This window comes from Chelonia mydas, chromosome 25 (genome assembly GCF_015237465.2).
Source record: "Chelonia mydas isolate rCheMyd1 chromosome 25, rCheMyd1.pri.v2, whole genome shotgun sequence".
Lineage (NCBI taxonomy): Eukaryota > Metazoa > Chordata > Testudines > Cheloniidae > Chelonia > Chelonia mydas.
This window is the reverse complement of record NC_057858.1, coordinates 9,325,313-9,351,103: the sequence shown is the minus strand read 5'-3', so window position 1 is coordinate 9,351,103 and position 25,791 is coordinate 9,325,313. Positions and strand designations below refer to the sequence as shown.

General features: G+C 49.2%; 1 long non-coding RNA gene across 1 annotated transcript; it reads right to left on the bottom strand.

Annotated features, from left to right (window-relative positions):
* Window positions 1–197: 197 nt before the first annotated feature.
* LOC122463833 lies at window positions 198–21,061 on the bottom strand. Its single transcript, XR_006287466.1, has 3 exons — window positions 21,050–21,061; window positions 8,014–8,017; window positions 198–320 (listed from the first exon to the last, which is right to left on the bottom strand). It is a non-coding gene; the product is annotated as an uncharacterized LOC122463833 (long non-coding RNA).
* Between the last annotated feature and the right edge of the window lie 4,730 nt (window positions 21,062–25,791).

Genomic DNA, 25,791 nt, shown 5'->3' with positions numbered 1-25,791 from the left:
CTGGGATCTCACCTGTCCTCCAGGAATTCTCAAATAAAATTGCTAATGGTTCTGAGATTGCTAAATATCCTAGGGTGAATTTCATCAGGCCCTGCCAATTTGAATACTTCCAGTGTATTTAAATATTCTTTAACCTCTTGTTTCCCTATTTTGGCTTGTGTTCCCCCACACCTTGTTGTTAATATTAATTGAATATATTGAGTATCTGATCACCATCAATCCTGTTAGTGAAGACTGAAACAAAATAGGCATTAAACACCTCCACCTTCTTGATGTCATCAGTTCTTAGCTCTCCTTCCCTGCTAAGTAGAGAACCTCCACTTCTCTTAGTCATTCCTTTGCTCCTAATGTATTTTAAGAACTCCTTCTTATTGCCTTTTAGGTCACTTGCTAGGTGTAACTTATTTTGTGCCTTAGCCTTTCTGATTTTGTCCCTACGTGCTAGTGCTGTTCTTTTGCACTCCTCCTTAGTAATTTGTCCACGTTTCCAATTTTTAAAAAATTCCTTTTTGATTTTCAGGTCATTGATTTCATGTCACTTGATCTTGTTGCACCTCACTTTCCCCGTCTGTAAAATGTGGACAATTAGCGGCAACATGGGAGAGGAATGTTGTCTAGTGGTTACAGCAGAGGGCTGTGAGTCGGGATTCCTGTGTGCCCTTGATCAAATCACTTAATGTCTTCCTCCACTCCAAAACCAAGGGGACAATCCTGGTAAGCTCTTTGGAACACTGACCATCTTTTCATTGTACACCTACAGTGCCAAGCACAAGGCCCCACTCTGGCTTTCTAGGCACTATCAAGTTAGTACTAATACCGTTCACCATGCAGGGATGTGGCGAGGCAGAAGGCCTCAGTCCAGCAAAGTGTCTCTGTACAGGCTCAGTGCACAACGCCTTTTGCAGGACTGGGTAGCACCTAGAATCACCAAGGTTTCGAAGGCAGCTTAAACTCTATGCAGGTGAGAAATGCAAGCTATTGTCATGAGTACCCTACGCTGCCAGCCCCGAGATAGGGAAAACCACAGGATACTTCTCTAGACCCCAGACTCAGCGGTGATGGCAATTTAAACACCAGCATCACAAGGCATCTCCAACATTTTTGCTTTGTGTGCTCCCCCGGTGCAGCACCTTCTGTTCCTTGCCCTCTGCGATTTGGACCCGGCACAGAAGAGCGGGGAAAGGCGCTTGCGAATATATTTTTGGAAGGGAATCTTCTTAAGCCATTCCCATCGCTGTGCATGGCTTGAAAGCCACATGGGTCAGAGTGACAAGCCATGCTTCTGAATTCTCCACGGAGGCAGGGACCAGGCTAGCGCTGCGACACAATACAAAGCTCATTAGGTAGGAGAAAACCGGCACCTTTAACCTTGAGTGGGCTGGGGAAGATAGAACCTGGAGGAACAGCCTGGAATGAAAGCAGATGGAAGAGACACTGCCGTGCCACAGGGCTGGAGCAACGAGATGTCCTTGGGATGGCCTCAGCCATTTCAGTGAGGATGATGGAGGAGAAAGCTGAGCCTGCTAGTCGACATTGGCTCGTGAAGGGTTCCTTTCCCCACCCTCCACCCCCTCCAATCGTGAGGGCCTCATTCAGGCTTAGCGCAGGCAAACTCCCATTCCAAGCAATCACCCATCACCTCACCCATCCCACCTGGTCCCTGAGCTTGTATTGAGCCAAGCTAACTCTCTGGATGTCTGTTTGGGGGTTGTGGAGGGAGCAGAGCCCCGAAAGCACACAGAACTCACTCGCCATCCTCCCTCCCTCGCACAAGCATCTTTAGTTGTGCAGGGGTCCTGTTTGGGAAGGAGTCTGCCCTCGCCCCTCTTGCCATATAGGTCCCCCTGCATGGCCTGTCTACTCTAGAGCTTTGGACCTGAGATAAGGGTCTGGATCATTGCGCAGCCTCTGCAGTGCACTTAGGGGTGAACAACCAAGTTTGGACCTGTCTCCAAGCCTGTACAACGTGGCTGGTTCTGCTACTGATTTGTTCAGCTGGCCCTAAATGTTCTTCCATGAAATAAGACCTTCCCTTGCTCCATTTGAAGTCATTTCAGTGTGTGCAAAATCAGACATTGCCCTCACCCCACCTTCTCTCTCCTTTCCTCCCATTCCCTCCTATACTTCTCCAAGAGCATTAGAAAGGGACATGCGTTAAGGTTTCCAATTTTAAATCAAAATGCGGGTCCTCGGGTTGCAAAAGTTTGAGAATCGCTGATCTATGACATACGTGTCAGTAACAGAAGAGTGAAGCCGATGGTGGGGGGAGGCGGAGGATAAGTGGTGACGGTGGGAAGCTGTAAGGAGATGCTGTGGGAACTGATGGATCAGCCGTACCCTAAACCCTGGCAGGTTTTGCTGGCAAGTCCATGGAGGAAGCTGATTTGCAAGGATATAGCGGCCAGCCTCACTTAGTCAGAGCGACTGTGGAAACTTACCAACCCGACTCAGGTTGGCGCTGCAAATGCAAGACACGGTGGCAAGAGCTCAGCCCTGTAGAGCAGGCGACAGCCTCCTATAGGTTTGTCATGGCAACAAATCTGAAAGATGGGCCTCCCACTGGCCTTTTCCAGCCACAAACCTTTCATTCAGGGCCTCCCAGGGAGGAGACTGGCCAACTGTGCTCCACTATAGAGATGATTTAGTCTCTGTGACTGGTACTTGACAGGGACTAAACTGAGGTCATTTGCCAAGGCTCTGATTTAACCATGGCAAGTGGATGCCCACAAATTTGAAAACACCAGCCTGGCTGGAGCTGCCTGCACATGGTCCCTTGTTATTCTCCAAATTTTTCCAGGGTACATTTACTCTTGAGTCAAAAAAGAGACACTCCGAGCCCCGGCATGTCTGGAGAAGTGAGATACCAGCCTATTTCGAAACAAAAGGACATTAGGTTCTCTCTGTCCCTCTGGGCCTCAGAGTGCAGAGAAATTAGGCCATTCAACTGCCCAGATAGCAGCCTGTTACTCTTCCTCATCCCCTGTCAGCCTCTGGATTGGTCTTTTGGCCTCTTCTCTTTAACCTGTGGCTCAGCAATAGATCTTAGCTCCAGGACTGGGTTCTGATTGATGCTGCATGCACACATTCTTCCAAAAATAATTCCTTCCCCTTCACTGCACCTTAGCAAGGTAGCTGAGGTAGAGAGAGGTGTTCACTCCAGTAGTCTAGGATTAAAGACTCCTAAATTCTTCTCCTGGTTTTAACACTGGCTCTCACTGTGACCCTGGGAAAGTCACTGAAGCCCAAATTGATCATGGATTATAGGGCACCTCTGCTTTTCTGAGAGTAAGTATATGGCTACACTTGGAACCTGTCTACATGCGGCCTTAGTCCACGCCAGCTGGGGGGTAAATTCATATATGCACCAGCATATTGCACACTAACATGTTATACCCTAAAAGTTTACTAGAGCGAGTTCATGGAGTCCCAAGTGCTACATTAATGTCCACTAGGGAACTTTTAGTACGTGCCAGCAGGGTCACAAGGGCCAGTTTGCGTGCAACATACTCGTGCACAGTAGAATTTACACCCCAGCTGATGCGGACTAAGGAAACATGTAGACAAGTTCCAAGTGTAGACATCTACTTCCTGGGTGAATGTCTACGGCCTCTTATTCAGATCATAGGCCTTTTGTCTAGATTAGGCAAATGAGCAGTGTTTTAAAACAAGTTTGTGGACGTGTTCAGCTACACTAGGAGGCGAGTGATTAAAAATGTGTCAGCTGGCTGAGGTCAATTATAAATTCCTCCGTAGGGTTGATCATGACTAGCTAACGTGTTCTTAAGGGTGTTGAGTGAGCCCAGAGTAGGCCAGTGTTTTAAAGCTTGTTAGCTGACACGACTGTAAACACAATTTATTTTCCTAGTCTAGAATGGGACCCCCACGACCCTTCTTCCTTGGCGATGGAGCCAAAACTTGCCTGATTACTTTTTAAAAATTCATTCTTCTTTTTTTAAAAAATAAAGAAACAAGTATTCAAACAATGCAGAAGCATCAGACACGGAAATTAATTGAGCCTTCAGAGGGCAGATTTCTCCCTCCATTAACATCAATAATAACCATAGAACTTAATTTATATTCCTGGAAGATGAATTTTGGACAGACACTGAAGGCAGAAAAGGGGGAAGTTTTCTGAAATTCAGAACCTCATGTGCGGGGACTGCGTTAGGAGATGGGAGTCGTTGGAATATGCCTTCCAACAGTGCTTTGTGTCTCTCTCTATAAGCATTCTCCATTCCCCTCTTAGATGTTCAGTGTTTATATCCCTGAGAAGCAAATGCTCTCCATAATGCCCAGAAAGAAACTGGGGCCATTGAGGGCACATCTTCCTCGTGCTTGAGAGCCAGATCTTTGGACGTCAGACACACGTCCCCAAGACGAAGGCACTTATTGTCCAGTTCAGGGCCAAGTAGCAAGTGAATCACTTCTAAAGAACTCAATAGGAGGGTAATGCAGCCTGCAGCCATCAGGCCACCCCGAGCTGGGATCAAATTCTGCCTCACTAGCTAAATGGACTAGGGCCTAATCAGGATTTAGCTAGGAAATGTCTCTGGGAAAAACTGGGATCGGGCCCAGGTTTGGGTTGAGAATGGGAGCAAACGGCAGGAGGAATGTAGATTTGGATTCGACCCCTGGCCATCTCTAGACCTTCAGAAAATCACAGAGGTTCATTGTGAGGCAAAAGTTTGGGCTGGGCCTTCTATCACCTTGGTTCCTCTGACTCCACTATCCTAGTCCTAGGGCACTTTGACATTTGGACAAGGAAACTCGGGGAGCTCCCCTCGAGCCAACAGATGGCTTAGTCTGATCAGCAAAGGACTTTCACCTGATGGAAGGAGGTGAGGTTCTCCGGCCTGTGTTATGCAGGAGGCCAGACAGATGATCACAACACTCCCTGGAACCTACAAATCCTTTCCACGGTGAGGTCAGATTTGTTTCTTTTCAGGAGCTATTGCTTGGGAAGGAGGCAATTCTTGGCGCTTTCCCTCACTGCTTCCATTTTCTTCCCCCAACACTGGGCTCTCCATTGCAATGAAAACCTGCAGCATGCATGCCTGGGCATGTGTCTGCCTGTCTCTGTGTGTCTAGGTGTTCGTGCATGCACCTTCGTAGGCATGTGTCTTGGTGTCTCTCCTTTCTGGAACAATTTCACTCTCCACTTTCCTGATTTCATGCCCAGAATCCAAAAGATCTGGCTATTTATCTGCTGTGCTTTTTGAATTACTGACTGGGTTTCACTCTCCCTACTCTCTCTGGGAATGGAGAAGACACTACACGTGCTTTTTGATCCACAATTTATTTATTTATTTATTTTTTGCACAGGAAAAAGCTGGGGGAATTTTTTTTCTCCCCCAAAAAGTGTCAACTTGAGGTGTGATACTTCCCGGGGCTCCCAAAAGCTTTGATATTGTAATGCCAGCTCCATTTGAGCTGGGGCTTTGAACTCTGCATTCTTCTTTTTTATACTGTACTTGTCACTATTTGTCCTCTTTCACCCCATCCAGATCCCTCAGAAACCCTGTTTATCAACTTCTTCTTACCAAGGGCGTGATCCAAAACCCACTGGAGATTTTCTATTGACTCCAATGGACTTTGGATCAGGCCAATAGCTTATGCTCTCCCACCCCCAGACAGACACACACACGCACGCACGCACACGCACGCACGCACACACACTACAGTTGCATGAACTTAAAGTGCCTTCTTTGTAATTATTACTGTGACACCTAGAGATCCCATCGGAGAACAGTTGTGCTGGATGCACTGTACAGATACATGGCGAGAGATGGTCTCTGCCACCAAAGGGTTTACGGATTGAAGAGACAAAGGCTGAAGCTCAGGCACCGAGAGACGAAAGGATTTAGTCTGTGGCCCAACTGGGATTATAACCCCCATTTCCTAACTCCCAATCCACATTCCTACCCATTACACCACACTCCTCTCCACTCTATTCACTTTCCTCCACTATATTTGTAAGAACATAAGAACGGCCATAGTGGGTCAGACCAATAGTCCATCTAGCCAGAGGCGGATTAGGGGTTTGTGGGGCTCTGAGCCACAGCAAGTGGGGACCCCTCCCCACACCTCCACCTTTTTTGCCTGCAGTCCCCCCGCCGCCCCCGGCACTGCTGCCGAAGAGCGGGGTTGGGGCACAGGGGCCCCCCATGCTCCCCGGCAGGAATGCTGGGTGGGAGGAGCATGTTGGGGCATGGGGCACCCATTTTTCCTGGGGCCTCCCAATTGGCCAGGGTCCCTGGCCTCGGGCCCTGCTGGCCCAGTGGCTAATCTGCCACTGGATCTAACCCAGTATTATCCAACAGTATCCAACAGTGGCCAGATGCTTCAGAGGGAATGAACAGAACAGAGCAATTTCAAATAATCCATCCCCTGTCACCCCATCCCAGCTTTTGGCAGTTGGAGGTTTAGGGACACCTGGAGCATGGGGTTGCATCCCAAACCATCTTGGCCAACTGCTGTTGATGGACCCATCCTTCATGAGCTTATCTGATTCTCATTCTGTTTCTCCCCTTTTTTTACATTGAAATCTTCTCTCCCTCCCTGTCAGGGATGGTCTATATTTACTTGCTCCTGCCTTAGTGACGGGGCTGGACTAGATGGTCTCTGGAGTCCCTTCCAGCCCTTCCTTTCTATGAGTGTGTGAAAGTCAGTCCTTCAGCTCGTGCAGTGTCATGGAACGAATGGGAGCCATGAGTACTCTAGGGCTGGCAGCTGTGTGGACATAAAGATTTTGTTTTGGAGGATTAAAATTGAATGAGGTCGTTTAGCATTGAAATGATTCAAAACACGTTCAGCAAGAGGGAAAAGAAAAGTGTCTGATTTTTTTCCCCCCCTCCTCTGTCTCCAATCGAGCCTTCTGTGCAAAGTAAAGGATCAAGGTCATTTCAAGATGAAGAATTTCACGTTGAAAACGGTGTTAAAGATCTGTCTGTTCTTTTGGTGCCATACCCCGTCACACCACGATGGTCCGTCTAGCCCAGGTTCCTGCCTCTGATTAGTGGTCACTACCCGAGACTTCAGAGTCGAGTTGGTCAGAATCTCCCAGCTGAAAAAAATTCCCACTCAAAAATGGTGTTTCATTAATAAAAAAGCCATTTTCCATAGATCGTAAAGCCGGAGATGCTCATTGTGATCATGTAGTCTGACATACTGTATGCAATACAAGACATAGGATGTCCCTGACTAATTCCTCTTTGATCTAGAGCATATCTTTCAGTAAAGCTTCTAACTGTGATTTTAAAATTTCCGAAGTGATGGAGTACCCACTATAACACTTGGTAACTTGTTCCAATGGTTAATTACCCTCACTGTTAAAAATCTGTGGGGTTGTTAGACCTTTGGGAAGTTGTTGGACCTTTGACTGCTAAATTGAAGAGCCCTTTATTGTCAAATTTTTGTTCACCATGTACATACTTATAGACCATGATCAAGTCACCCCTTAAGATAAACAGATTGAGCTCCTTGAATCTATAATGAAGGGGTTGTCAAACTTCATTGCACCATGACCCCCTTCTGACAACAAAAATTGCTACATGATCCCAGGAGGGGGGACCGAAGCCTGAGCCCCACAGCCCAAGGCAGGGGGGCCAGGGCCAAAGCCAAAATCAGAGCCCCACCACTCTGAATCTCTACGGCAGCCCTGCAGGCGGCTCCGGGTAGGATCAGGAGATGCACCCCTTTGCACAATCTATCACAGAAGAAGACATCTTAATAGCCAAGCTGAAGCCGAAGGGCTTCAGCCCCAGGAGGGCATGCAACCTGAGCACCCCCCCGACACACACACCCTGGGACTGAAGCCCAAGGGCTTCAGCCCCAGGCAGTGGGTCTCGGGCTTTGGCCCTGGGCCCCAGAAAGGCTAATGCCAGCCCTTGGTGACTCCATTAAAACAGGGTCGCGACCCACTTTGGGGTCCTGACCCACTGTTTGAGAACCGCGGGTCTAAAGGTTATGTCTGTCCTGCAATCACAGGTGTGACTGCAGCTCAAGTAGTGCAACCCAGCTGCCTATGGGGTTTATTATCTCATGGCAGAGGACCAAGGTCCAGAAGCTTGGAGCTGGGCCACCAGAACCCCCGGGTGCAGGTGGGATCGAGTGCCCTGGAGAGTGCGGAGTTCATCTATCTAGGCTGCAAGCAGAGTTCAAAGGGTCACAGCAAACCAAACGTTCTTCGGTGAATAGGTCTTGTTGCCTCCTCCATGAAGTCCATGTCTCATTTACGGGTGCAGAAATGCCTTTGCGCTGAGACAGAGTTCAGGATCTATCAAGCCTGTGAACGACCTGTGTCACTCTACGGGTCAGAAACCCGGACCCTCCGGCAGGCCGATTGGAGCAGCTCCTTGCACTCCACATGCACTGGCAGTGCCAAACCCTGAGCATAAAGTCGCTTGATGTTGTGCCACGCGTCACGGTCCCGATGAGATCCGGCCTTCCTTCAGCCGCCCATCATATCCCAAAGCAGCATTGCTGGCTCTTCAGCCATATCGCTAGGATATCATGCACACCGTGCGTTCAAGCACGCCACTGGTGGGCAAAGGGGTGCATGTCCTGATCCTACCCGGAGCCGCCTGCAGGGCTGCCGTAGAGATACGTGGATTCGTAGGATTGAGCCAGATCTGGGCCCTTTGCTACACAACACCTGGTGCGACACCATCACCCATGGTCCCTCTGGCTGGCGCAATGGACCTTAGTAGACTCTGAGTGTCTATGTGTGTGGTGAGAGGTAGATATACATGAGCTAGCTTCAATCTTGCAGCAATGAAGCCAGCAGTATCTTCTAGCCCATAGAAGCTGGGAATGAGCGACAGGGGATGGATCACTTGATGATTCCCTGTTCTGTTCATTCCCTCTGGGGCACCTGGCACTGGCCACTGTGGGAAGACGGGACACTGGGCTAGATGGACCCTTGGTCTGACCCAGGAGGGCCATTCTTATGTTCTTATTTGAATGGGTTCAGAGACAGACAAATGTGAGGTTGTTCATCCATTATTCACCCCTGTGCAGAGCTACCAATACAGGAAAAGCCACCCAAGTAACCAATACAGGAGCCCCTGCCTTCAGCCGCCACTTAGAAGTACACCCCGTGGTTTTCATTATCATTTTTGTTTGATCTTTTAGTTAAAGAGTTGCTCTAACAGGCAGCCATTTTTTAAAATTTCATGACAGGTTTCTTTGCACCATCAATCGTGGGTAATTTGTAAAAGAAAATGAGGTGGGCAGCTTCCATTCATGGAAAAAAACCTTACAAAGAAGAGTGTAGAAATTACACCAGGAATTTCTCTAATCACTCATTTTCAGCTGCTAAAGTGCCTGGAGGGGTTTGCATTTAGAGGAAACCTTTGTGAGTATCCGGTGATGATATCTCATGGGGCTGCAGAGAAAAACAGAGTTCCCATTACTCTTTGTGCTGTATCTGAATGGCTGATTATTATTGACAGATTTCTATACAGTATCTTTTGCAAAAAAAACAAAAAAAACAAAAAAAACCCATAAAAACCTCAAAGCCTTTTGCAGAATAGCAAATTATACACTCAGAGGCGTTACTCCATTTTTCCTACCAGTGAAAAATGCAGCCACCTCTGGTGTGGAAGCTACAGTAGTGTGGTCAACAACACTACAATACAAATTAGGACAGGCAGTGCAGAATGTCTCGTCCGGTTAAAGCAATGGGGAGTTTAAATGGGCAGAGGATCTACCCAAACTGGAAGCAGGCATGCACTATGCTCCTGCCCAGCAGAGGTGAATTGCTTGGAATCTGAAAAATCTAGCCCTTTAAAAAACAGATTCACAACAGGCATCCACAAATGTTCCTTCAAAATGCACGGGTGTGTGGGTGCACACATGCAGAGGCAGTGCGGTCTAGTGGGCAAGTCACTCGACGCTGGCATCAGGAGACCTAAGGGACGTCTACACAGCAAAGAAAAACCTGTGGTGGCAAGTTTCAGAGCCTCTGGCAAATTATTCAGGCTCTCGTGCTAAAAATAGCAGTGCAGACATTCCGAGACCCTTCCCGGGTATCAGAGCCCAGGCTCCAGCCCGGACACGGACGTCTACACTGCTTCAAGCAGGAGGCAGCAAGACCTACTCGCCACAGAAAGTCCGGTTTGCTGCGACTGTTTCAACTCTGCTTGTAGCCTAGGTAGATGAATTCACCGACGCTCTCCACACTACTCGATCCCACCTGCATCTGGTGGCCTGCATCCGATGTGGGCATGGAGACATGACATTTCTAGGTGGTTTTTTTGCAGTGCAGACATACCCCTGGGTTCTAATCCTGGCTCTGCTCCTTGACCTCAGGCAGGTCGCTTCCCCTTCGTTGCCCTGCAGGTTTCAGAACTGACCATTGATTTGAGCGCACGAAGTTCAGACTGGCTATCGGAGAGCTGAGCACCGACAACCCCAGCTGGCGTTGAAAGGAACCACCAAAAATCAGGCCCCAGCGTGTCTCTTTGTTGGGCACCCCAAAATCAGCTCTTCCTTTTGCAAGTTGGGTTCAAGAACAGAACCAAAACTGAAGTGTTGGGGCATCCGTCTCTTCTGTTAGTCATATTAGCTCACAGAGCCATGCTCGGGTTTAATTGAGGATCATTAGTTGAGGATCATTACTACGCTTCAGAGAAGGTAACGTGTTTAAGGTAAGGTCTTTTCGACAATTTGTCCTGTGAAAAAGAGGAGGACCAGTTGCTGTCCTTCCCCTGGTGACTGTGGCTTGGCTGCAATCAGATCTGGAAGTCTGTAACAGGTCCTGCTCTGTTTTGGGACCCTCTGGTGGCTTACAGCAAAGCAGTTAAAAGACGATTTACTCTGGTAGGGAACTGAACTGTCTTGTTCCTCGACAGATGCTCAGAGTGCACCTGGCTGACATATATTACAATTAGTACAGGCTTGATTGCATGCTACAGTTGGCTCTAATTAGCCTCTAAACACCTTCAGAAAGGTGAGTTTTAGAACCACAGGTTGGCTGGCCCTTAGTAACTATAGAGTGACCCTGCTATACAGACACAAATGATGAGCAGAGGCTTTTGATCATGTGAAAGCGATCTTTATGGCCAACTCATCCTCATCTCTCTGCAGTGATGCCAATTCTGAATTCCACTGCAATTGAACAGTGAAACTCATTGTTACAGGAATTGGGGGGGGGGCAGTAAAATTCAAAACAGGATTGGGCATTGAGAGATAAATCCTGCCCCTTGGGTGCATGTGTACAACAACCACACACTTCAATGGGACTAGCCCATGCATACCAAAAGACCTCTACAGCCTGGGAACAAGAATAGCAGTTGAGTTTATGCTACCAAAGCACCAGTAAAATTAAAAGGGTTGGCAATCCTCAGATTTCAGGGCATAAACTGGTCACTAGCCAGGGTCAGGAAGGAAGCTTACCTCATGGTACCCTATCGATTAGGCGCATGACAGGAGACATATACCCTCTTCTGAAGTATCTGGCATTAGCCACAGGTTATTAGACTAAGTGGTATTTAGGCACCTAGAGATGAAAATAGTAGCCTAGTGGGATTTTCAAGAGCACCTATCTTCATCTTTAAGTACCTAAATACCTTTAGAAATCTGGCCCTAATCTCCTATTCGTGGGTTCACTGAAATCACCTGGTATTTCACTTGAAGCTGCCAAATGAAGATTAATGCCCACGAAAGCTGCAGTGTTTAGATCTCACGATAAAGCATTAAAAGGCTGAACCAACCAAATAATTACCCTCAGATGACATGGTGTTAAGCAAGCCCCCCCACGGGCACCGTTCAACCATAACAACGGTCACACCCCGACTCCCAGTAATCAGGTGACAACGGTTAGGCAGGACAACGGCTAGTGTGCTAAGGCCACTGCTCACCATGCTGACTATGATTGCCTCATTGTTGCGGCTATGGTTTTGGCATGGAAATTTTTAGTAAATTTCACAGCTAAGGTGCGGGAAATAAACAGAAAGTCAGGGGGAGCTGGCAGCCCCCAGGACATACACTTCCATTGCAGGTGGGTGGGTGGGTGGGGGCTTGTCATGGACTTTATTCCAATTCATGATTACTGTAAACGTTGTGATGTCCATGCAAAAATCATAGCCTCACCCATTGTTTCTTTGTGCTCCATCTGACTGTATCCACCAGCTGTCTTTTACTCAGATTGTAAATTCTTTGGAGCAGCGACTGTATTTCTGTTCTACGTTTGTAGAGCCCCTAGCACCATCGGTTCCTGGTCCATGCTATCACTAATACCAGGCTGGACTCCCTGGGGATGTCGTCTAAACATGTCGGTGGCCACAGCTTCAGTCAGGACAGTTCTGGTGGAGCTAGTTGGTGGGGAAAAAAAGGGGAACTTCCCCTTTTTTGAACTGCTTGGAGCTTCTCTCACTAGGAAGCTGCTTTGGGCAAAATCAGTCCTGTAAACCAGTGATGCGTCTTCAGCGTCCAGTGTTACCTGGAGAATCAGAAGGGAATTCCACAGCCAGAGAACAGAACACACACCTCATAAGTTAGGGGTTCTACCACACAGGGAGCATGGGTCAGGAGCTCGCTCGCTCTCTTTCAGGCAGGAAACAGAATCCACTGGGTCCACTTCCTACAAGGCTGCCATTCCTAGTGGCAACCGACCAACTGGCTGCAAAGGCTTGCATCAGTCCCAACTCAGGAAGCTTAAACAATATGCATCATTTATGCAGCTCGAGGAGCAGGGGGGAAAAAAATCTGAATTGAAAACAGGCTGGTGTTTCTGTCTGCATGAAATATTCAGCACAACTCTGAGTCTTGCTGCGTGTCAGGGCTCAGGAGCGCTGCATCTCCTCACTCCACAATCAGACACCGTGACAGCTCACAAAAAATAACAGATGCACAAGGCGAGAGATACCAGTTCAGGTCAACTGCTACGATGAAGAGGTGTTTCTCAGCCTCTTCAATATTTAAACTGGGAATGAGACACAGTGAAACCTGATCGCTAATGGTTTCCTGCCTTGCACCGCTGCAGTGACACTGGTAAATTGGAGGCGCTGCTGTGGTAGCTAAAGACACTCAGTGAGGATCAGGGAAGGAGTGTATTCCACCGCAGCCGCTGCAGGTCCAAATCTGGAGCTTCCCTGCACTGCCTGGCGCGAAGGCAGCTCAGGAATGGGGAACAAACATATGCTGCAAAACGTACGCTGTCTCCCAAGCAATCTGCAGACCTCCAAGGGGAACCCTTCGCGATATGAATGGACTGTATGGGCCAGATTCTGGTGTCAGTTACATTGATGGAAAGCCAAAGCAAGTCGATAGGGGTAACTGAGAGCAAAACCTGGCCCTTTAACGAGTAGGGTCCCTGGGCTAGATCCTCAGTCCCCCCTCCCCTGAGGGCTGCTCTGTTACCCCAGCAGTAACGGTGCTGGAGGGACATTTCTGTTGGCTGAGTGTTGCCAGAGCACAGGGCGTCCTGCTCACGCAGGGTGTGTAGGGAGGATTCCCCAAGGCAGCTTTCCAGCTTGGTTGTGCACCCTGACCTCCCATTCTGGCTGTGTAGGGAGAAGGACCCCGTAGCAGGAACCTGCCCCTGCTACAGCCACGTTAGCAACCACTGTGATCGAAACAACAGCCACCAAGCATGCCCTGCCTGCCAACTGCTTCCTGCCATGTTGTTGCTAACACACGTCAAGCTGGAGTGCAGATGCGGTGTCCTGAATTCTAACAGCAATTTAAGACCATTTTATTTTTTCGGATTGAATTCTCCTGGTGCATTTCCTCTCCCCCGCTCCCCCAAGGAAGTGCCACTAATAATGATTTTATCCACACACTCGCGTCTACCCCTCCTCCCCGCAAAATCCCTCAGAGTGGATGGGAGAATTAAAAATCACCCGTCAATTTCTCAGTTATTGCAAACAAAATGTCCTTTACGGAAATGGGAAAAGTAAAACCGCATATTGTGTGTGCTTATTCCCATAAAATATTTAGAAAGCGCCTAACGTTTTTATGGCTGTAATTAATCTTGTGTCTTGTTGGTGGAGAGCAGAACATAAAAAAAATTACTCCAGGATCTGACAGCTCGCTGGATTTTCCAGAGCTGACATCTCACGGGCCCCACGCTCCTCTGGGACTGAGGAGAGGGGCGCAACTGCACTCTGAGCTTGATCCTGGGAACCTTGGAAGGATGGTTTGGGATTAAGGGGGCCCTTGATTAGGCTTCAAAAAGGCCAGAGGTCCGTTCCTGGTTGCATTATTGGCTCCCTTTGTGATCTCGGCCAAACGGCTTAGGGTCGGCTTTGTGCCGCTTGAATCCTGGGCTGATTTGGCACCTGAGACAGCCCCTGGTGGAAGTTAGAGCAGCCCCCAATTGCTCTAACTGATGGCAGCCCATCCCGGCTTGCCAAAGGCCCAGCCCAGAATGCTCCTTGCCCTATGCACAGTCCTCAGTCAACACTCTCTTGCCCTCCCGTGCCAGAGGTTTTCGATGGGGCAGCGTAGGGCCATTTACAGAAGCTCTGCATGGGGGGAGTTCTACCTTGGCCAGTTGTGGCCCCTGCATGGCCCATATGCTTCTGGAGCAGCACGTAGGGGCTAGAATCTGTGTCAGTCTCCCTGGGTGAAACAGATCCCACAAGATCTATACCCCACTTATGCCCTATACAGAGCTGGCCCTCTGCACAGAGGTCAATTTCACGCGGGATGCCTCAATTCCCCAGGGGGACAATACATCCCTACCTTGCAGAGGGTGTCATGAAGCTCGTTCCATTAATGCATATGAGGCCCTCATGCCCGGCAGTGACGAGGCCCCTGGAAAAAAGCCTATAAATAAAAAAAGGAATAATATCTCAAAATTGCTTTCGAAGAAATATTGGTCTATAATAAAGCATGAGAACAATCTCATATGTTCTCTGCGTTACCGAGAGAATCACAGAGTTGCTTCAGCACCGACACCAAACAAAGAATTTTATTAGACAAAGGACAAGAAAATGGTGTGGTTAAAACCATGGCGTGTTAAAACCATAGGGCTGGGAGTCAGGACACCTGGGCTCTCTTCTCTCACCAAGATGGGGAATGCTAATATGATCCATAACTGGCATCAACGGACAGAGCGTGGCTTTGGTTCATGGTGTAGATGGACCTATCATGCCAAACGTGCCCTGGCCATTACCATTTTACACGTTTGATGGGAGCATGACCTGAGGAGGAGCTCGGTAAAATCAGGTTTTAACCCCCCACTGAAATGCAGCCACCGCTGGGATGCAGCATGTTAGTAGTTACAGGTCAGTTGCCTCCTAAAGCTCGCATCATTAGCCTAACTCGCCTCCCACTGAAGTCAGTGAGACTTTTCCCATGGACTTGGGGGTGGGAGGACGAGAGGGGGGCCAGGCTGAGCTTAGCCATTGCTGATCACTTTGGTAAATTCGACCCCATGACCCCACATTTCAGATCTCCATCCTTCAACCCCCTCGCTCTCCTTCCCGCTTGTAAATGGATCAGATTCTACATGTGTCCATTTGACCCTGCAGATCTGAAACGCAAAGACTCATGAGCTGCAATCCACATGTCTCCTCTCCTGGGAGCATTGTGAGGATGAGTTAATGAACATATGGCGAGACAAGGGGGGTGAGGTCGGATCTTTTATTGGTCCAGCTCCTGTTGGGGAGAGAGAGAAGCTATTGTGTCTCCACAGAGCTGTTCTTCTGGTCAGAGGCCTTCTTCAGTGCTGCGGAGCTCGCAAGTGCGTCTCTCTCCAGCAGGAGTTGGTCTTACCTCACCACCCCCGTCTCTCTAATATCCTGGGACCCACAGGACCACAACAACACTACCTGCATTAATGAATATTTGTCACAGTCCACGAGAGGGCTCGGCAGGGAGGAGGGAGATGCTGTGCTATGCTATTTGGGACAAAGCTGAGTTGAGCCAACCCCTAGCGCACATTCCAGACCCATGTTTTGGGCCATGTAGGGAGCAGAGAGTGGAGACTGATCAGGAATTAAGGTAGAGCAACATGGTCTGTCTCAACAGCTCAATTCCAACTCCCTGCTAGATGGGAGGGTAACCATGGACCGGGGAGGGGGGAACGCATAACAGACCACAGTGCGGTTTCCAGCCAAGTGCCAGCTTGCAGATTGGTAAATACCGCAAGCACCATGTAAATTTATAGCTTTGTTTATTATTCCAAGACATCTGGGCTTTAATCTTCCTTCCGAACCAAACGAAAGGACTCAGATAACGGCACACGGCCCGGGGGGCCGGTTATGAGGCCATCACGCATGTCAGGAATGGCAGATGGGCAGCACGGAAAATAAATGGGGTAAAACAAGAGCAGGTGATGCATTACATAGCCCAGCGAACAGCCCCGGAGGAGGGAGCCCAGAAGCAAGGGCTGATTTTTCCAAGGGTGGGATGTGGAGCTCGCTCAGTACTCAGGCACTGCTGAAGCCCCTCTAAAGCACAAATCCCTCCTCCTCTGCTTGGCTCTCACAGGTTCCCACTGGGTGCGTGTGTTTCCATTTTTTTAATGCAGCTGAACACTGAAGCTGGCTCTCTCGCCTGCAGATGCTCAGCGTCAGCTGCCTCCGGGTCCCTTTAAATAGCCGCGGCTAAATCACAGCTCTGTCAGGCGATGCTCTATTTAACCGAAACAGAAGCTGCCCGCCTCCTCCTGCAGCCGCGGCCCAGGGAATCTCTTCCTAAGTCCATTTTCTCAGCGAGTGGCAGCAATAAATAAAATCCATCCGCTCAGGCCTTGAAGTGCCATCATCACCTCCCGCTTGATTACTTCTGCCGAGGCTTTTGCCCAATGCACGGCGGCCCTGCTGTTACGGGCTGGGAAAGAAAGGCAGCAGCAACAGAGACTGAAATGGGAATCAGGCACTGTAGCCAGAAGGGGCTAAGCAGTGATCGGAGCCTGTGGTTTCCTATGGCCCAATAGGGCAGAGGGGGGTCGGAGTTACACCCAGAAGGATATGCCAGTCAGAGCCTCCTGGGTAGTGAGATGTACAGACAAAGCAAGGTCCTGATCATTAAAGCTCTCACGCGGCTTTTTGCAAGAGCAAGGAATGTCAACCCCCGTCTTGGCCAGATTTCAGCAAGGTTAATGGCATTCCACTTGCCTGATGTTCATTAATTTTGTGGTGTGCGGAGGCGTCGCGAGAATGTGCATTCTCAAAAAAGTGGCCACATAAAACTGCAGGAGGGAGCGGGGTCTAGGGGTTTGCTCAGAGGCCTGGCAGGCAGGACAGTGGGTTCCACACTCAACTGGGTTGACAACAGGGAAATCCCTGGCTCTTTTGGTGCAGGTATTCACCCATCTCTGCCAGTCATAGAATCATAGAAGATTAGGGTTGGAAGAGACCTCAGGAGGTCGTCTAGTCCAATCCCCTGCTCAAAGCAGAACTAACACCAACTAAATCATCCCAGCCAGGGCTTTGTCAAGCTGGGCCTTAAAAACCTCTAAGGATGGAGATTCCACCACCTCCCTAGGGAACCCATTCCAGTGCTTCACCACCCTCCTAGTGAAATAGTGTTTCCTAATATCCAGTCTCTGAATCTGGTCCATTAACTCTACCGCCGGTTCATGCTCACCGCAGAGAAAACGACCAGAACAACAGGAAAGCACATTATTTCATTTATCATCACCACCAGCCCCAACCAAGAGCTTCCCCAGACATCTCATCTCCCAGAAGAGACAGTGATAATGGTACCTACCTCTTATCTAGCGCTTTTTATCCAGAATAACTCAAAGCGCCTTGCAAAGGAGGTCAGTCTCATTATCCTCATTTTACAGATGGGGAAACTGAGGCACAGGGCAATGAAATGACTTGCCTAAGGTCACCCAGCAAAGCAGTGGCAGAACCCGAGAGAGAGCCCAGGTCCCCACACTCTACCCACTAGGCCATACCACTCCCACCTATAGTTTTCTGGTTAGGAGGAAGTTGAGCTTTCAGCTAATCCAAGGCCTGGTCAACTCTGACCATGGAGGGACATGGCCCCTCAGCGCTCTGATGTAAATACAAGATGCCTTATCTCTTAGGCCATGTGGTCGCTTTTTCACTCTGTCCATCCATCCAGGTACTTATATGTCTCCCTCATCACTATCGTATCTGAGCACTTCCCATTACTTAGCAGATGACAATGGTCTCTCTCTCTCTCTCTCTCGTCTTTCTCCGCTAAGCTTAGGGGTTTGTCTGCTTGTGATTTTGTTCTTTTAACAAATTAATCTCTGTGCGTGAGGGTGCTATTGGAGGAAGCCAGCTCTGAACATTTCCCATCTGGAAAAGACAGACATTTTTTATGGACAGAAAAGGAGTACTTGTGGCACCTTAGAGACTAACCAATTTATTTGAGCATAAGCTTTCGTGAGCTACAGCATCCGATGAAGTGAGCTGTAGCTCACGAAAGCTTATGCTCAAATAAATTTGTTAGTCTCTAAGGTGCCACAAGTACTCCTGTTCTTTTTGCGGATACAGACTAACAGGGCTGCTACTCTGAAACCTGTCATTTTCCATGGACTTATCCAAAGCTACACAGTGCAAAGTAAAGATTCGCCTGATTTGTTATTTAAACATATGTGTGGCATGAACCGACAGTGAGTCTAACTGTGACCCAGAATCCCAGCTCTGAATCCCCTTCCCCTGCACAAAGATCTGGATCTGAGCATCACCAGGGGAAACCCAAACGTAGGACTTTCCAGAGCACTCCCTCTGCTCCCATGAAAGCCAACGGGTACGATTCCCATTGACTTCTGTCACAGCAGAGTCAAGCCAAGCTCACTGGGAAATCCCGCCCTACATCTGAATGACTCCCACCAAACTCCGGAGCCATTTGGACTGAGGTCTGGCTCTGGTTCCCAAACCCAGCGGCTCAGCCCCATCCCCGTTTAAAGAACGCTTTAAATAACATCAGTGCAATCGTATTTGGAAGAGCGCCACTTCCTTCCCAGGCTGTGTATTTTTGGTGGCTTGAAGCGGAGTTAATTCTGTAGATGTCACAGGCTCTTCGTACGTAAATGCGGTATATTTAGAGACCTGTAATGAGGACTGGTTGAGTAATGCAAGGGTTTCCATCTTCCATTAGGACCCATTTATCACACTTTGTGGATAAGACACAAGGCTGTAGAGTACAGAAAGAGGGTTTATTAATAAGGCTGCTGGACACAGGTTCCCAGACTGACCAAAGCAGCATGTGGTGCCCAGACTCACCACTCGGGGTCTCCCTAATGCCTTGCCTGGACCCAGCGGTGCATGACACACTTTGGGATTCTGTCCCCTGCCATGTTCATTTGCACTCCTCCCAGTGCCCCCACTAATTAAAAGCACATGCACATGAGGGCCTTCTTTCGGTGGCTTTTTGGAAGGCACCTTTGGGAGTGCAAAGCACCCATCCAGCTTTAGCTTTTTTTCTGCCAGTCCCATCTGTCACATGCAGATGAGTCAAAGACATAGAGGTCAAGATGGAAATACCTTCCCTCGGAGTCCCTGAAAGATTGTTACTCTGGTTATACTAACGAGGACATTTCCAGGAGGCCAGGGTCGCAGGGGGAAACCCCAGGCAGCGTCCAATCTGCAAAGAGCCCCATTTGCAGTGGATCCCATGCTCAGATAAATTTGTTAGTCTCAAAGGTGCCACAAGTACTCCTTTTTACAGACTAACACGGCTGCTACTCTGAAACGCGTAGGAACACGGAGGATTTCACAGACGGGGACTCCAGAGGAGGGCAGCGAGCGCGGGCCCATCCCCTCTGTCTAGTAAACCCCCCGCAGCCGCAGAGGAGCAAGAGAGCAGAGCAGTGCAAACATCAGAGAGCGGCACCAGTGCAGCCAGCTCCCGGGCACGGTTTAGTTTTGAAATCAGTGCTGTGGTGGCAGAGGCCTGGATCACACAAAGAACAGATGCTGGTTATTTTAAACCCTACTGTAAACTCATTAAAGCAGCTGTCTGCCGTCCCCCGAAGATGACTGAATTAGAATTCAACTCATCCAAGAATATCACAAAATATATGTGACCATTTGGAAGCAAACTTGTTAGCATTTCAACAAGCTACATCTGGGAGCCCAGGGACCAGAGGTTTTTTTGGGGGGAGGGGATGAGGGGATTGTTTCTCATTGTCAAGTTAGGGCACAATTCAGTGGTTTTCAAACAAACCACGCCACGACCTGCTTCTAATTTAACCTCTCTGGCTCTTTTTGCAGTACTGAGGCCAGACGTTTCTGCATCACTGTGGGAATCCTGAGCACCAGAGAAGCTCACTACAGATAACCTGGTGCTCCTCAGAAGGTGTGGACTGGCAGAGGGGAAGCCCTCCTGATCTCCTGGGAATTCCTCTCCGGGGATCAAAGGGTTAAAAAAAAATCTCCTTCCAAATCCAGATGTAAATATAATAGCCCCAAGAGGGCAGAGGGGAGCCACTGCTGGTGGAGAAATGAAAGCATCTCACACACCCATTGGGGTTCTTGGAATACAAGGCAACTTAAATATGTTGGATTTAGACCACACATTCTGGCTACGGATCCCACAGTGCTTTTATTAGGTCTATTACATAGATTACAGTAGCATCTAGTAGCCCCAGCTGAGATCAGATTCCCATTTTGCTAGGGGCTGTACCAGAGATGGACCCTTACAGCGTGAATAGACAAATGTAGACTCTCCCAGCACTCGGCTGAGAAGGGTGTCATAGTCCCCATTTTACAGATGAGGAAAAACTGAGTCCCACAAGAAGTCAACCTACAGCCATGGGCTTAGAACCCAGGAGTCCAGACTCCTGGTCCCCCGGTCTCACCACTCAACAGTACTCTCTCCCAGATCCAGAACACAGGAGTCCTGACTCTTCCCTTCCCCCCCCCCCCAGCATTCTAACCACTAGGCCCCACTTTCCCAGAGCAAAGACAGTTGGGTAAACTGAGTCACGGAAAGGTGAAATGAGTTGCCCAAAATCACACACTGTCAGTGGCAAAGGGCGGGATAAAATGAACTAAATGATTGGCATTAATACTATGCCCTTCTCTAGAACCTTGCCTCTGAGGAGCCTGAAGTGCTGTACAAATATTACTCATTCAGTTCCAGCACACCCTGAGGAGGTAGGTAGGCACTGTACAGGTGGGGAAACCGACGCAAAGAGAAGTGAAGCGACTTGCTCAGGATCACCCAGGGGATCCGCGGCACAAGTCCAGTACTCTGACTGCTTCCTGCCTGTCCTTTTCACAGAGACGTTTTCCTGCTGACCGGGAGGCTGGATCCCATGGTCTGCACAGGGTCATAGGGAAGAACCTTTCCTGCACTCTGAAAAGAGGAAGCGATAGATTTCCAGCTCAGGCTCATGAAAGGAAATCACGACGCCTCTTGATTCCTTGCCCTAGAACCCGGAGCACTATTTTACATCAGTGCAAAGTGAGTGCCCTTCAGAATGGTAGCATTTTACACCCACTTAGCCCAGCTGTCAATGACAAGGCGATGGTGAATTGGGCCCAACATCTGCAATAGCTAAACCGCTAACTGGTCAGTAAGAGGAGCGGTCTGTTATATGGTAGCAGGTCATTCATATTCCAGGGCATCCCCTGTAAAGACACTATGATAAGGAGCCACCCAGGTAACCATGATCTTTTGCACTGCGGTGGTGCCTAGAGGCGAGGGTGACCACCTTTTCAAAAGGCAAAAGTGGGACACCTGCAGGAGTCCCGCCCACTCTGTGGCCCCACCCTCCTCTTCTCCCGAGACCCCGTCCCTGCCCCTCTTCATCACCTGAGCTCCCAACCCTCTCTTCTCCTCTTCACACCTCCCACCCCCAAGGCCCTGCTCCCTGCCCAGGCCAGAAGCCAGAGCTGGGCCATGGTAAGAGCCACCAAAGAAGCCCAGGCTGCTGTGGGGAGCGCCAGACCCCCCGCCTTCCCTCTGCAGTGAAGACTAATACAAAGAATCCATTTAGCTTCTCTGCAATGGCCTGGTCTTCCTTGAGCGCTCACTGACTCTTTGGCAGGTATCCTGCTTCTGATGTACTTAAAAAATAATTGTTGTTAGCCTTTGTGCCCTTCGCTAGTTGCTCTTCACATCCTTTCTTGGCCTGCCTCATTCCACTTGTAGTCTTGACTTGCCAGAGTTTGTGCTCCTGTCTATTTTTTTCAGTAGGATGTGACTTCCATGTTTTAATGTTTTGATTCTAACCACCCAGGGCCACCCAGAGGATTCAGGGGGCCTGGGGTCTTTGGCGGCGGGGGTTCTTCCGCTCCAGGTCTTCGGTGCACTTCGCCGAAGACATGAAGCGGAAGGACCCCCCCACTGCTGAATGGCCGCTGAAGACCCGGAGCAAAAGAAGCAGTGGCAGGTCCTTTACTCCAGGTGTGTTCGGTGGCACTGAAAGACCCCCCCCCCCCGCTGCCAAATTGCCACCGAAAACTCCTGTGGGGGCCCCTGCAGGGCCCGGGGCCCAGGGCCTGGGCCAAATTAAAACCCTAGATCTCACCACCTCTGAACTTCAGAGTCAGTTGAACCAGGTCCCTTCCAAACATGGCAGCTCAAGCCCATTTCTGAAACACAGATAATTTTCAACATGGACTTTATTGTGAGGAGTGAGTCATTGAAAGTGAGAATGGGTGGCCCTATAACCACCTTTTTTACTCTGCTGTTTAGCCATGGTGTCATTTTTTGGTCCTCTTACTGTTCTTTTTATTTGGGGTATACTTTTAGTTTGAGCCTCTATTGTGGTGTTTTTGAATAATTTCCATGCAGTTTGCAGGCATTTCACCCTTGTGACTGTTCTTTTTAATTTCCATTTAATTAGCTTCCTCATGTTTGTGTCTTTCCCCTTTTTGAAGTTAAATGCTACTGTGATGGGTTTCTTTGGCGTTTTCCCCCCTACAAGGGTGTTAATCTAATTACATTACGGTCACTATTACCGAGCAGTTCAGCTATATTCACCCCTTGGACCAGATCCTGTGCTCCACTTGGGACTAAATGAAGAAGTGCTTCTTCCCTTGTGGCGTCCATGACAAGCTATTCTGAGAATCGGTCATTTAGGATGTCTATAAATTTTATCTCTGAATCCCATCCTGAGGTGACATATCCTCAATATGAGGATAGTTGAAATTCCCCTTTATTATTGCCTTTGGAGCCTCTCTAATCTCCCTGAACATTTCACAATCACCGTCACCAGCCTGGTCAGATGGTCGTAGTAGATTCCCACTGCTGGCCTTGAGCTTCTCCAGCAGGGGCAAAGTCCCTCTGTCCTCACCTTGGAGCTAAGGGCTGTGGGAGGCAGGTGTCAGGAGCAAAAGAATCTAGGAATCTCCATCTCGCCCCTGGCACCAGGGAGGCAGCGCTCTGAGCTGACTCAATTTAGACGTCCAAATATTTAAACAGCAGAGAAGCTGTGGGGGAGGGATTAGGTGGGTTTCATTTCAGGATCAGTTAATAGTTAAGGAATCCAAGTAACTGTTTAAAAGCTCCCACAAGTGACAGCAGACGGCTTCTGAGACCTTCCTCTCTCTAACAGAGACGTTAACCTTTCAAAGCAACTCCCAGCCTCCCACCTGGAGCCGTCCAGGGACAGTCTATTGTGCTATTGAACAAAGAGCCCTGGTTATTACTCGCAAGTGAATGACAAGGATGAGCTTTAAATAAAAGAGATCAATAATAATATATCAACAGCTCTCACAGGGCCTTAGAGGGTGGGGAAGGGGAGGAGAGGAGGCTGGGGGGGAGGGGGAAGGAAATATCTAATCAGTGGGTCACTGTGATCACAGGAGTTATTAAAAGAGTAGTTAAGAAGACACTGATTGGGCTTTTAATCTCTCCTCACTGCATGTAGGTCCCCAGGGCTGCGCATTTATTTAACTCCAGAATTCAGTTATGGCAGAGCCACACACAGTGATCGGGGGAGAGCCAGGAGACTTCTGCGCAGAAAGCGCCTGCATGATAAATGAGGCCCCTTGACTCCACTCTGGCAGCATACAGGGGATGGAAACATCCCCCTGGAAATACCCCCCAGGACTTCCCTGTCTAGTTATGGGTCTACACTGGTCATACGCTGAGTCCCCACTGTGGGGGTGGATCAGAGGCAGGGCTGGAGTTGCTGCACAGTGATAATTCTCTGCTTGCCAGGCTCCAGAGGGGCCCATGTGATGCAGAGTGTAAGTCACAGCAGCCTTATGGCTGCTCTAATTTACATCAGGGGGCCAGCAGGTCACATTAAACGCACTCACACCCAGTCCCTGTCCCCCCCCCAACACAGAAATGGAAGAGCTGAGACTCAGGCCCCACCAGTTCGGTAGCATGACGGTAAATGAAGAAGCTTCCCATACTCGTCCTTTTTCCCCCAGTGAAAGCTCAGCGCTATAGTGCCCATGGGTGTAACGAGTTGGATGGATCTCAGCCTGGGCCCCAGTGGGCAAAGTGTCCCACAAAAGCACCATTGCCACTGGCCCCCTCGGTGACACTCTTGGGAGAAAGGCCTGACCGGGTCAAAGAAATCAAAGTCTTCTCAACCGCCAAGACGTGACCACTCTGGGTCAGGCCTGCTGCCCACTGGCCGGGTAGCAGAGGAGGATGCTGCAGCTGCCCTTCTAGCACCTGGTCTGTGAATAAACAGGACTCTAGTCTCCGCGCCAGCACTGAGCTCACTTTATGCTGCGCAGAGAGTTAAAAACGTTCCTCAGGAGTGACGCAGCATTGGAGCCTGGCCCATATCAGTGTGGAAAGGAGAGGAGACTACAATAGGATTTCACCCTTCCTGACAACAGCAAAGCTTCCAAGAGACTGTGTCCTATCTGAAAGTGGATCCGGTGGATGTGAACCGGCAAAGGAGGCAGGCAGCTCTCCTGCGCTGATTTCACCATGTGGGGTTATTATCTAGATCAGATTAGAGAAGCAAAAAGCAGGAAGGGCAGCTCCAGCAAACAGCAAAGGCTGCCAGAGCAGAGCAGGAAAAGAAAAAGCTGATAACAACAGGATGGTTCTGTCTCCGTGAGCAGAAGGGGGATGTGGAATGATAAAAGTGGTGCTCAATTTACAGAGCTACTTAAAGAACCCAGACAAATAATAACAATCCCTTGATCTTATATAGTATTTTCCATTTCAAAGCGCTTTATAAAGCAGGTCAGTGCCATTATCCCATTTTACAGATGGGGAAACTGAGGCACCGAGCGGGACAGGACTTGACCAAGGTCACCCAGCAAAGCAGTGGTAGAGTCAGGGGCTGAACTGAGGCCTTCTGAACCTGAGTTCAGTGCTCTGTCCACTTGGCTACAGTGCGTTCCCCATGTGAAGACTAGTTTCTATGCCAATCCGTGTGAGCCAGGCTGGGAGCAACTTCCAGCAGGTGGGGCAAATTCTCTTCTCAGTGACACAGCTGCAGCCTCTGGAGGGCTGGGAGTAGAATCTGGAGCAGCTGTGAAAGGCTGCAGTGAAATTCCTTTGTGAGGGAGCCGCCCCCATGCAGCATGGAGGCACGCAAACACCAGAGGAAGTTATGAAAGAAGAGAAGAAGGCTGCAGTGGAAGAGGAAGGGCGGACCAATGGTGATGGAGTAAGCCTGGGATTCAGGAGGCCAGCTTGCCGCTTGGCAAACCGTGACTCCTACGTGACTTCATGCCTCAGTTTCCCACCTGTAAAACAGGGATAAAAGCCCTGCCCTTCTCATGGGGATATTGTGAGCTCCTCAGATACTGTAGTAATAGGTGCTGGATAAGTGTCATAGACAGCTACGAGCCTATCACTTGCAGGGAGGCATTTATTTAAGAGATAAAGTCCACAGGAAGAGAATGTTGTCACAGAATAATGGTCTCCTGCTGCTAGATAAATGACAAGAGGGGGGAAAAAAAAGCCCAAGACCTCCCAGGGGCCCTG